Genomic DNA, 9,969 nt, shown 5'->3' with positions numbered 1-9,969 from the left:
TCAAAAACATTACTGAATGCATCAGTTAATAGTACTATTTGTGAAATAGTTAAAACAGAATGTGAAAAGCAAAGTAAGACCAATATGATGATAAAATTAATTTAAACTCTACATTTTAATTTATTTTACTCCTCTCTTTCTGATTTATTTTTTTTAAAACTCCCAGTTTTCATTTTTTGTATTAGCACAAATTTAATCATTGTATTCCCTATTTTCAGACTAAAGTCACCACTGTGTGTGGTAACTGACTTTATTAACATTAGCTTGTTGGCTAAAATGCTACTAGTAGAGTTTATACAACGATGCTAACAGTAGTACGCAGTGCGTGGATAATTAATGGTGTGTTCCATTCAGCTTGGAGGTCGGAGACTGGAGCTGGGAATGACAGCACACCCAAGTTGACCGCGCACGACAAGTGGGGAGAAAAAAAACCTTTGTGTGCTTGATAATAACACATTTTGCTGCATTGTGCACGTTAAAACACTAGCGCAACATGTCCACTGATAGAACTAGTACAGTACTGTGTGTACAACTGATTTAAGGAGAAACAAAAGACAAAAGTGCCATTAAACATCTTTCACTACTGTTGATGCACGGAGTTCACTTCTCCGTGGAATCAAAGACCTCATGTTTCAACAATTAATTCCAATTTCAATGTTAAATCTGCCACCGTTATCACTGTCAATGGCAAATGTGGTGCGATGCTAGTTAGATAGATAGATAGCTTACATTAGCTTCAAAGTCTGCGGCTCAGTGTGAAATAAATTTAGATTTTATTCATTGGAGTTGAAGGAAAAATATAAAGCTTCCCATTTTACATTCCATTTTTCTAAAGTATTATATTTATTGAAGTGTTCATTGATGTATTTAGTTATATATAACCTTTACTGCCTTTTGTCAGTCTTGGGGCTCCATTGATGCACCATCAAATGAAAGAAAATGTCTTCTGCTTTCAGCTGCATTACCACATCATGATAAAATAACATTGATGGAAAAACAAGGGCGAGGAAATGGTCACCGTGATGGATTACATATCTCAGGCGAGTTTCTTTCTCGGCACCCAGCAGAAATGAATACAAATCACATGCTGCCTGGAAGGAACTATAGAAAATCCACCTTAAAATGAATGGTATGCTGTGCAACACCTCGTTAACTATGTGTGATTTGTATTTAATAGGCGAGCACATGCAAAATCAGTGGTGTAGTCATATAATTGTAAACCAGGAGTTTCTTTTTCTAGCTGTCAGTCAGTTGCTCCAATGACAAGATGATATGCTTGTAATAAACAGAGAAGTGCTGTCAGTGTTAACTTGGTACCAGCATAGCAAAGCACAGCCGCATTAAAACCTGCTGCTCTGAAATGCCTTCCACTGAGACACATGTTGGGATAATGCATGGCAGGGCTTCCTGCTACGTGAAGATAATGCCGGATGGCAGCATTTCAGAGCTTAGCCGTTTATAGCGGAGAGCTGCTGTAGGCCTCTCCCTCCACTTTTTCACTTACATAAACTAAACCATGCATAAGCAGTTTGATAGCATAACACAGCTACTTAAGAACTCCGTGACTGAATGAATTTTCGACTCTGACAGGAATATTTAATCTGACGACGACGCCTGATTCTCCACTCCGCGTTAATGTGTGTTGACGCCGCCGCTCGTGACAGCCGCAGCCGTCAGAGTGCAGATGTCAGAGCCACTCCATCAGTTAGTGGTAATATGTGATCACACCATACTGACCTCTGGGAAATTGAGTCTTTAATCACGACATCTCCAGGACCCAGACTCCCAGGTAAATTAGCATTCCTCAGATGCAATCTAATCTCGCAGCTTCTCCTGCCAATTCATTCAGCGAGAGGACACTGTTTGACTTTGTGCCATGTAATGTCAATGCAATTCTGATTGATGGAAACAGGCGCCAGAGGCCCACTGATGTGTCTCTGCAGGGTGTGAGCGTGATAAACATGCTCCGCTGTGTGTTTTTGTACCATCTCACTCACATAAACAAGCATAACATAGAGAATAATATAATATTTGCTTCTTTTCTGATCTCAAATGTTGTTGGCTGTTAATTATAAATATTCTTCAGGGTCAACCTGCATTGTAATTTCTAATAAAAATGTAAAAACAAAGCTAATAATTCATTAAGCTCAAAGTAAACTCAACAAAAAACTCACATTAGCTTTATTCGGTGTAGGTGCATTCACATGGATTATTGTGTGTGCCTCTCATAATTACATCTCCCCTTAATTTCCCATAAGGACAATTTGTTTTACTGTCTTTCTGCCCCGGCCTCACCTACTGCGTGCCGGACAGCGGGGGTCTCCAAAGGATTTAAAGTGCTGACAGTCAAGAAGCCATTACAGCTCACTGAAGGGATGGCTGGCAAATTGGTTGGCTCGCAGGAGTAGTAAATAAGATGGAGGAGACCCTTGTTTTTTTGCCTTGTCAATAGCTGGCCTTAGGGCAGCGGTGTTTGGAGTCAGAATTTCAATTTGGTGCAGACTCACAAGGAGAGAAGAAAAGAGGAGAGAAAAGAGGAGAAAAAAAAGAAGAGGAATTAAAATGAGACTTGGCTTCGGGTTAGAGAGCATGAAGAGAAAGTTTCATGTGTGATCGAGGACGGCAGCTGGTTATATTCCAGCTATGAACTTATGAGCGACTGTACGTTTGTGTTGCTGTTTGAGCCTTCATTCAGTTGTACTAAAGGCTTTTCATTTGTCCTTTTAACTCAGAATATTAATTCAATTCTGAAAATACATGCTTGACCTTCAATAGGCATAAACAGCCACGCTGGTGATGGCAAATACTAAAAGAACTTAACATAGCTGCATAAGCAAATGGTATTTCTTCGCTCCCAGATGCTTCCTTCATAATTCCATTATGAATCTGACATTAGGTTCAGGAGCTCATACACTCCTAAATGAAAAATATTTACACAGGCACACAAAGAAATTATTATGATATTATTTACATTGTGAGTGGGCTATAATATTAACATATTATATAGTGTTTGTATATTTCATTATATCCAAGAGTATACTATATACCGTACATAGCATACCACTGGTATAATATCAGTTCCAGTTGTATGAAACACGCAACAAACATTCATCATTTTTTTTAGACTCAGGTGACAGACGTCCCGTACGTAACAGCATTTTAAGTTACTCAAAACTTTAAATAACTCTGTGGCTACTTTTCATTTAACACGGGGAAGAACCCTGAGTGTCCTGGGTGAAAGTCCTGCGTATTAACGCTTTTTTACAGTCCCACCCCATCCAGGCAGCAATTAGTCCGTTCATGATAAACTGACGCCGAGCAAATAAATTTTATGAAAAGTTAAACATTTCAACAAAAAGCCCACAATATAGCTGAATAGCCAGCCAAACCCAAACCTTGCTCATCTTATCACTATTGCCCACTGTCTTAACGCTTCAGGTGTAAAACCCACACCGACAGTTGAACTGGCATCGAGGATGCTGAGGCTGAGGAGGAGGATGTGGGCTGATGCATAACAAGAGCGACCAGCCCACCAGAATTTCTCCCGGTGGTCCCAGTGGCCACTCCGACTACGCCTGAAGCCTATCTTACTGATGCTTCTTTTCAGTGTAGTTCACCTTTCTCTAACTTGACACTGTTTTCGTGAATTATATCTCCAGCTCACACACGCCTCTTTTCAGGGGCAGATGCAATACTTGTACTATTGAGCCCTGAAGTTATGCAGTTTGTGTCAGGACTTGATGTGACTCTTCCAGCTTTAATGCAAGAAGGCAGGAACAGTTTTAAAAAAAAACTGCTGAGGTTTCATGTCTTTCCCTCTGCCTGGCTCAAACATGGAAGGTCCCATAAAACTAAAATTACAGCGGTCATTGTAAAATAAATCCACACTTGAAGATGTATCATTAACCCAAGGGGAAGTGAAAAGGAGCTACAATATAACATGAGCCTAATTTCGTCATTACTGATGACAGTCATTACCATTAAAGCTTTTCATTATCATAATCATTATTACAGCACCAATAACAGAGTCCCTGTGACCACAGAAAGACCAGGAGCTGAATTAGAAGAGGATCCTGTAATAAGTTTGTTGTCATTAGTATGAGTGTAGAAGGATTTAGTATTGGAAGTACAACATATGAGGGACTGAACACAGGTTATAGACTTTTCCCATTTACCAAAAAAAAAAAAAAGCCACAATGCCAGAAAAGTCATTATATCTTCTATATGGAAAGTATTCAAAAATAGATAAACTCACTAGAAGCACTCAAAATAATTTCAAGCTGTAAATTTGTACGTGGCATTTGTTTTTGCATCTCCCTTTTTCTTTTTTACTGCATGCCTCACAGTTATTGACATCTGTCAGCAATGGCTAATTGCTGACATGACACAAGGAATACACAAAACCATCCAGACAACATTTACAACTTCTGCTCATACTGGCTGAATTAAACAACTACTATGAAAAATATATACACTCAACAGAAAACTGAATTTTTTGTGATTCAGTTGATGCCAGAAATATCCAGACACAGTCACAACACCAGCTACAGTCAGCATGACAAGCTAGCAAAAAAACATAATTTCAACAGTTAGCCACTTACCCGGAAGGCTCTCTTTATCAGCTACACGTCCATCAAAACTGCCCAAAACGGTCTTGTTTTAATCTTAAAAGTCCAGTTTGGCCTTATTCACTGATATATTCAGTCCAAAACACAACATTTACATCGATAAATCCACAAAAAATGCAAAAAACTGTCAGCAGCGGTCGCTATCGCCGCTGCAGCGTAACCTTTTGATTGACAGCTCAATATTATATTGCATTATATTATAATTGAGCCAATGAGAGCCGCCCATGCCCCGCCCACAGCCCACAATAGCCAATTAGAGTCCGAGTCGGAAGGAAGACCCTGCCTCTCTTCTCCCATGTTAAGACAGAGCCAATTGACAGACTGTGTGGTTGATTGGCGCTTCATATAGCCAATGAAATCCCTAAGATGACAATATGCAGTTTTTATATGTAATGTAAAACCAGAATGTAGAAATTAGCTACATTAGCTAATGTCTCTCTGTCTGTCTGTGTCTTTCTGTGTCCACCTTGGACATTTTAGACTGCAGTCTTTTTTAACTGTTAAGAAATTTGAACTTTGAGCTGTTTCTTCAGATTTATTTCTTTCAGCTTCCTAACAAAAATTCAAATATTCTACCTAATTCAAATATCGTTACATTAAAAAGGCAGGTATTCAGTGTGGCTTCAACTTTTTAACTAATATTCTACATAATTCAAATATTGATTTATTGTCAGCGCAGCTATTCAGAGTGGTTTCATCATTTTAACAAAAATTCAAATATTTTACTAAATTCAAATATTAATTTATTTTCATGGCAGGTATTCAGTGTGGCGTCAGCCTTTCTACATACAATCAAACTTCCAAATCATTTAAAACTTTATTGTATTCAAGGCAACATTGCAGTTTGGCTTCAGCTTGTGGCATTCACACCCGCAATTTCTTCAGAAATTGCTTTTCTAGTTTTCCGGTGGTATTGTTATCACATTTGAATTTAGACTAGGTAAGGCTGGATTATTTCGTCTCAATGTGATTTCCAGCTAATAAATTGCAATTGTAGTCATCTGCAGGCATATTTTTACCTAAAAAAAAACAGGTGAAAATTAAAAAAACCAAACAAAACTGTTAATTTAGTGTGTTAAAATTCTATTACTCAGTGCCAGCAGCATTTACAGTTATTCTGACTGGAGAAGGAGAAACTTAAGTGTTACCTTTCCAAGCATGTGCTGCACATGGTTAAAAAAAAACCTTTCAGATTACTCTAGGTATTATTAGGACAGATGTTTTTATGCATCATATGCCTACCTCGTATGAGGTTTAGTTAATTTTAGAGGTGCTGTTAGGCAGATTTTTTTAATAGATTGATTGTGGAATAAAGCCAAGTGAGCTGTCTCTCCCTGCATCAACCTTCATGCTCAGTATCTCACGGCTCTACTTTCATATTTAAAAGACAGTTACTGAATAAAAAATGTATTGATCTTGTTATCTAACTTATCTTCGACTTATCTTTTGCTAGAGTAATCATGTAATGTAATTAGTTTTAAATAAGTACCACGTAATAAGTTATTGATTAGTTTTTTTCAAGTAAGTTGCCCAGCTCTGCAGGAAAAAGCCTCCGTCTCTTAAAACTGGCGTGAGAAAACCCAGAACTAAACCTCTGCCCACATGTTTCATTAAACACTCCTGACCTAATTCTCAAGTAACACTGATTCTACATGAAAATACATGTTTGAGGTGTCTCTAACACTAAAACATGGCATTGTTCTTCATGCAGATCATTTCGTTAATATTTTCTGCTCAAAGATAAGAACTTACAATCAGTTTGCACCTCCAAGGTGACCTTTCAGGTGTGCTGTAGTGCAGTAAAGAGCATCCAGTATTCTGCAGGCGGCACACAGCGCTGAAACATATGAATGAATGAATGAATGAATGAAATTACGCCTCTATTAAAAACAGAATTCAATTTCCTCTTTATCTTGACTGCTACCGTTTTGGTAACAGTGAATACGCCTGATAAAAATCACAATTATAAAGGCGAGACATAAATTATAAATTATACACGGTGAGTATTGTTACGTTTGAGCGCCGTGGCTGGCCTCGGGTGAGCCTATCTATTCCTGAAGCATTCAAGTGCTAATTTAAGTTTCTTGCAGGCAAGTTGTGGAGCTTTTTATAAGGCTGTGTAAGCTGCTCAGCTTGCATTAAGCACAGACCCTTTGTCACCCTAAATTCACCATTTCTAAATAACAGGGGTGTCTGACTCTTAAAATCAAGGTGATTATTTTGTATAATGGGTTTCCCGGTGTATTATTTCATTTTAGGGCAAAGAAGAAACTTATCTAATGTGCCATTCTGCATTCATGAATAAAATTTGCATTCCTGCCTGAATCACTCGCAGTTGTTTGTTTAAATCAAAGGTTTCTGTGCGACTCACCGGAAATGATCTGAGATAGAAAGTCACAAAGTACGGATACTTTGTCGCTGTACTTATGTTTTCAGATATTTCACTTTTACTCCTCAGTTCAAATGCATTTGAAGGGAATTATTGATTATTTTTATTCTGCATCATTGCATGCCACCTTCCCAACATTAACGCTGACTTCAACCTAAAAGAGTGGGACAACAAAATGTAGAAAAGACGATGAAATCTAAAACGATAGAAAGGAAAATGACAAAAGTTATGTAAGACAAAAATGATGTAACAAGGCTGAAAAATGACATTAAAGACACAACAAGGTGCAAAAAATATAACAAGAGAAAAAATTATATAGAAGACATAACTGGATGAAAAGGATGTAACAACAATAATGACATAACAAGATGTAAAAATACATAACAAGACAAAAAACAAAGATGAAACAGGCAGAGAGAGACTCGCCTGTGGAGAAAAGGTTTGGTTCGGTTAGCTTTGCACAGAAACAGCATAGAAATGTCCTTCAGAGGTCAATTTTTTACTTTTATGTATCTTATACATTTCAGATCCTGTACTTTTTCACTTTTTCTTGAGTAAAGAAATTTAATCAGTAGTCTTTTTTTTTTTTTTTTTTTACACTATTTGCGCTTCTATTTGAGTAAAGAACCTGTGTACTTTTGCCACCTGCGCTGAACATCAGACTGACGATAAAAAAGCCTGGCGTTCTGTAAACATGCCCGCATCAGACCCACATCAGGTCTGATCCACGTCTACGTGCACTGCAGCTCTTTGACCTTGGCTGCCGCTCAGTGAAAGATTGTGTTTCGCATGTATGAAGTCTGCGATTAATCTCTGAATTCGTGAGGAAAGCAAAGTAACACTGGGTCGTCTTTAAACCAGATGCGCCAGGTTACGATCTCTTTGGGGCTTTTGCTCTGCTGACCCCGGCGATAAGAAAACGTCCCCACCGGGATGAATAAAACCCGTGTGTGGACAGCCACATTAAACCATATCATGGCACGGTGTTCATTGTTGATTCAGATGCTGCTCCTGGGAACCGGAGCCTCCACCCTCCTGTAGCCTCATGTGATTTGTTGCACCCAGCTGATATTTCTCATTTCAGCTTCCTGAGAAATCCCCTTGTTCAATCCCCTTGAAATAACCCGAGATAACATTATGTGCTGCTGTCTAAATAGTACGCTGTCTGAGAGCAAATTCTCAGCCAGATACAGTCTCTGAACAGAGCCATTAGCGGGATTAGCAAATAGCTTTTCAGTAAACGAGGCAATGATTGACCTTGCAGTGATACTCAGCTGAACAACCTGCGAGCTCGGATGACGCTCACTGAGTCTTGTTGCGCTACACGGCTCTGACAACCCACTGAGTGAGCTGTGCAAGACTGATTTCAAAGTGTGACTAAACTAAGACATCAGTGAGGCCTTTCATTATGAAACGTGCAATTTGCAGAAATATCATCCCTGTGCAGTAAAGGCAGTGCTTTCCTGCAGAGCAACGGCTGCTGTTTACCACTGGTGTTCATGAATTATTTTTGTACTACCTGCTTATTCTCATAATTCTCCACTCCTGCAGACATATAACCCCTTCCTGCCCTCAGTCTGTGGGGTTTATTTGCAGCAACGTCATCATGCAGAAACCTACGGCAGGTAACTTAAGAAAACATACATACTTCAATCAAATTGCATCAATCAGATTTGAATACATAAGGAACGCTACTGCTAAGCAACAGAATGATATAAAAATCTCTAAAAAGTAACAGACACAACAAGACATTTGTCAGTCCTCTGTACATGTCTCTATGTCTTCAAATTCCTTTAAAAGTCTTCACTATATCATCAAACAGATACTGAAGAAACACACATATAAACATAATTTCCTTTAGGTATAATGTATCAGGATTCATATCTTCTCTGTGGCTTAAAATGTATTAAATGTTTAAGATCAAAAGTCAATGCTGCTTTCCTTTGACTCTATAAGCCTAGTCAAGGGTCAAACTGAAAAAAATCTGAAAGTTCAATCCCTACAAGACAAGAAGAGTTTTTTTGCATTTTGGAACTACTTTGTTTGTTGCAGGAATAACTGAACAACTTGATATCTGCCGGGAAAAAACCCCAGTAGCATTTAAAGTTAAATAAATTCCAACACAGACAAAGGTAAACATCAGTCCCTGTGCAAGATCCCCTCTTTAGATGCACCATTTTGCTCTGACGATCAACAATCCCGCAGAGAGAAATTCATCACAGCCGAGGCACAAATACCAATTTCTCATCCGACAGTGGCCTCAGCACAGCCGGATGCGATGCAGCCACAAAACTTATTGTGTTTTGACTAACGGTCGATGTGCTTTCCACCCACATGTTTGAACCCTCACGGCTGAAAGGAACAAGTACACACCTGTTTTCTCCTGGGCCAGCTGGTTCCAACAAAGTTTCTAGAGTCACAGAAGTCATGAGAAAAAGTACAGACTCGAAAATGTAACGTTCAAGACAAATATTAATCATGAAATTTTGTCTCCTCCTTGGCTGTTAATATCATATTAATATTATAATTACTAGACTACAGGTTCCTGACCCTTTTGGCTCGTGAACCCTCAAAATGAAGCAACATCGTCGTGGGATCTCAGCACAGATTATGGACTTGTGTAGGAGTTTATTTATGTATTTATTTTGAAGAGGTGGAATTTCGCTAGAAAATATGCAAAAATCTGAGAAAAGTCTCAGAATAAGCAGTTGCTCTTTACACATCCAGCAGATGTAGCTGCCATTAGCTATGACGCTAAAACACAGGGCAGAACTGAAGGGAACTGCGGGACTAAAAGTACTAAAAGCAACCAGTTTAACATTACATATCATCATTTTATGATTGTTATTATTAATATTAAACATTCACTTGTGTTATATGAGGAATGGTGGGTCAGGTAGATGTTGGAGAACGAACAAAATCCCAATTACCTTAATTTCTCCATGCCTAAAT

This window comes from Lutjanus erythropterus, chromosome 24 (genome assembly GCF_056507025.1).
Source record: "Lutjanus erythropterus isolate fLutEry1 chromosome 24, fLutEry1.hap2, whole genome shotgun sequence".
In the NCBI taxonomy this organism is placed as follows: domain Eukaryota; kingdom Metazoa; phylum Chordata; class Actinopteri; order Lutjaniformes; family Lutjanidae; genus Lutjanus; species Lutjanus erythropterus.
The sequence above is the reverse complement of the archived record's forward strand: the minus strand, read 5'-3'. Positions refer to the sequence as shown.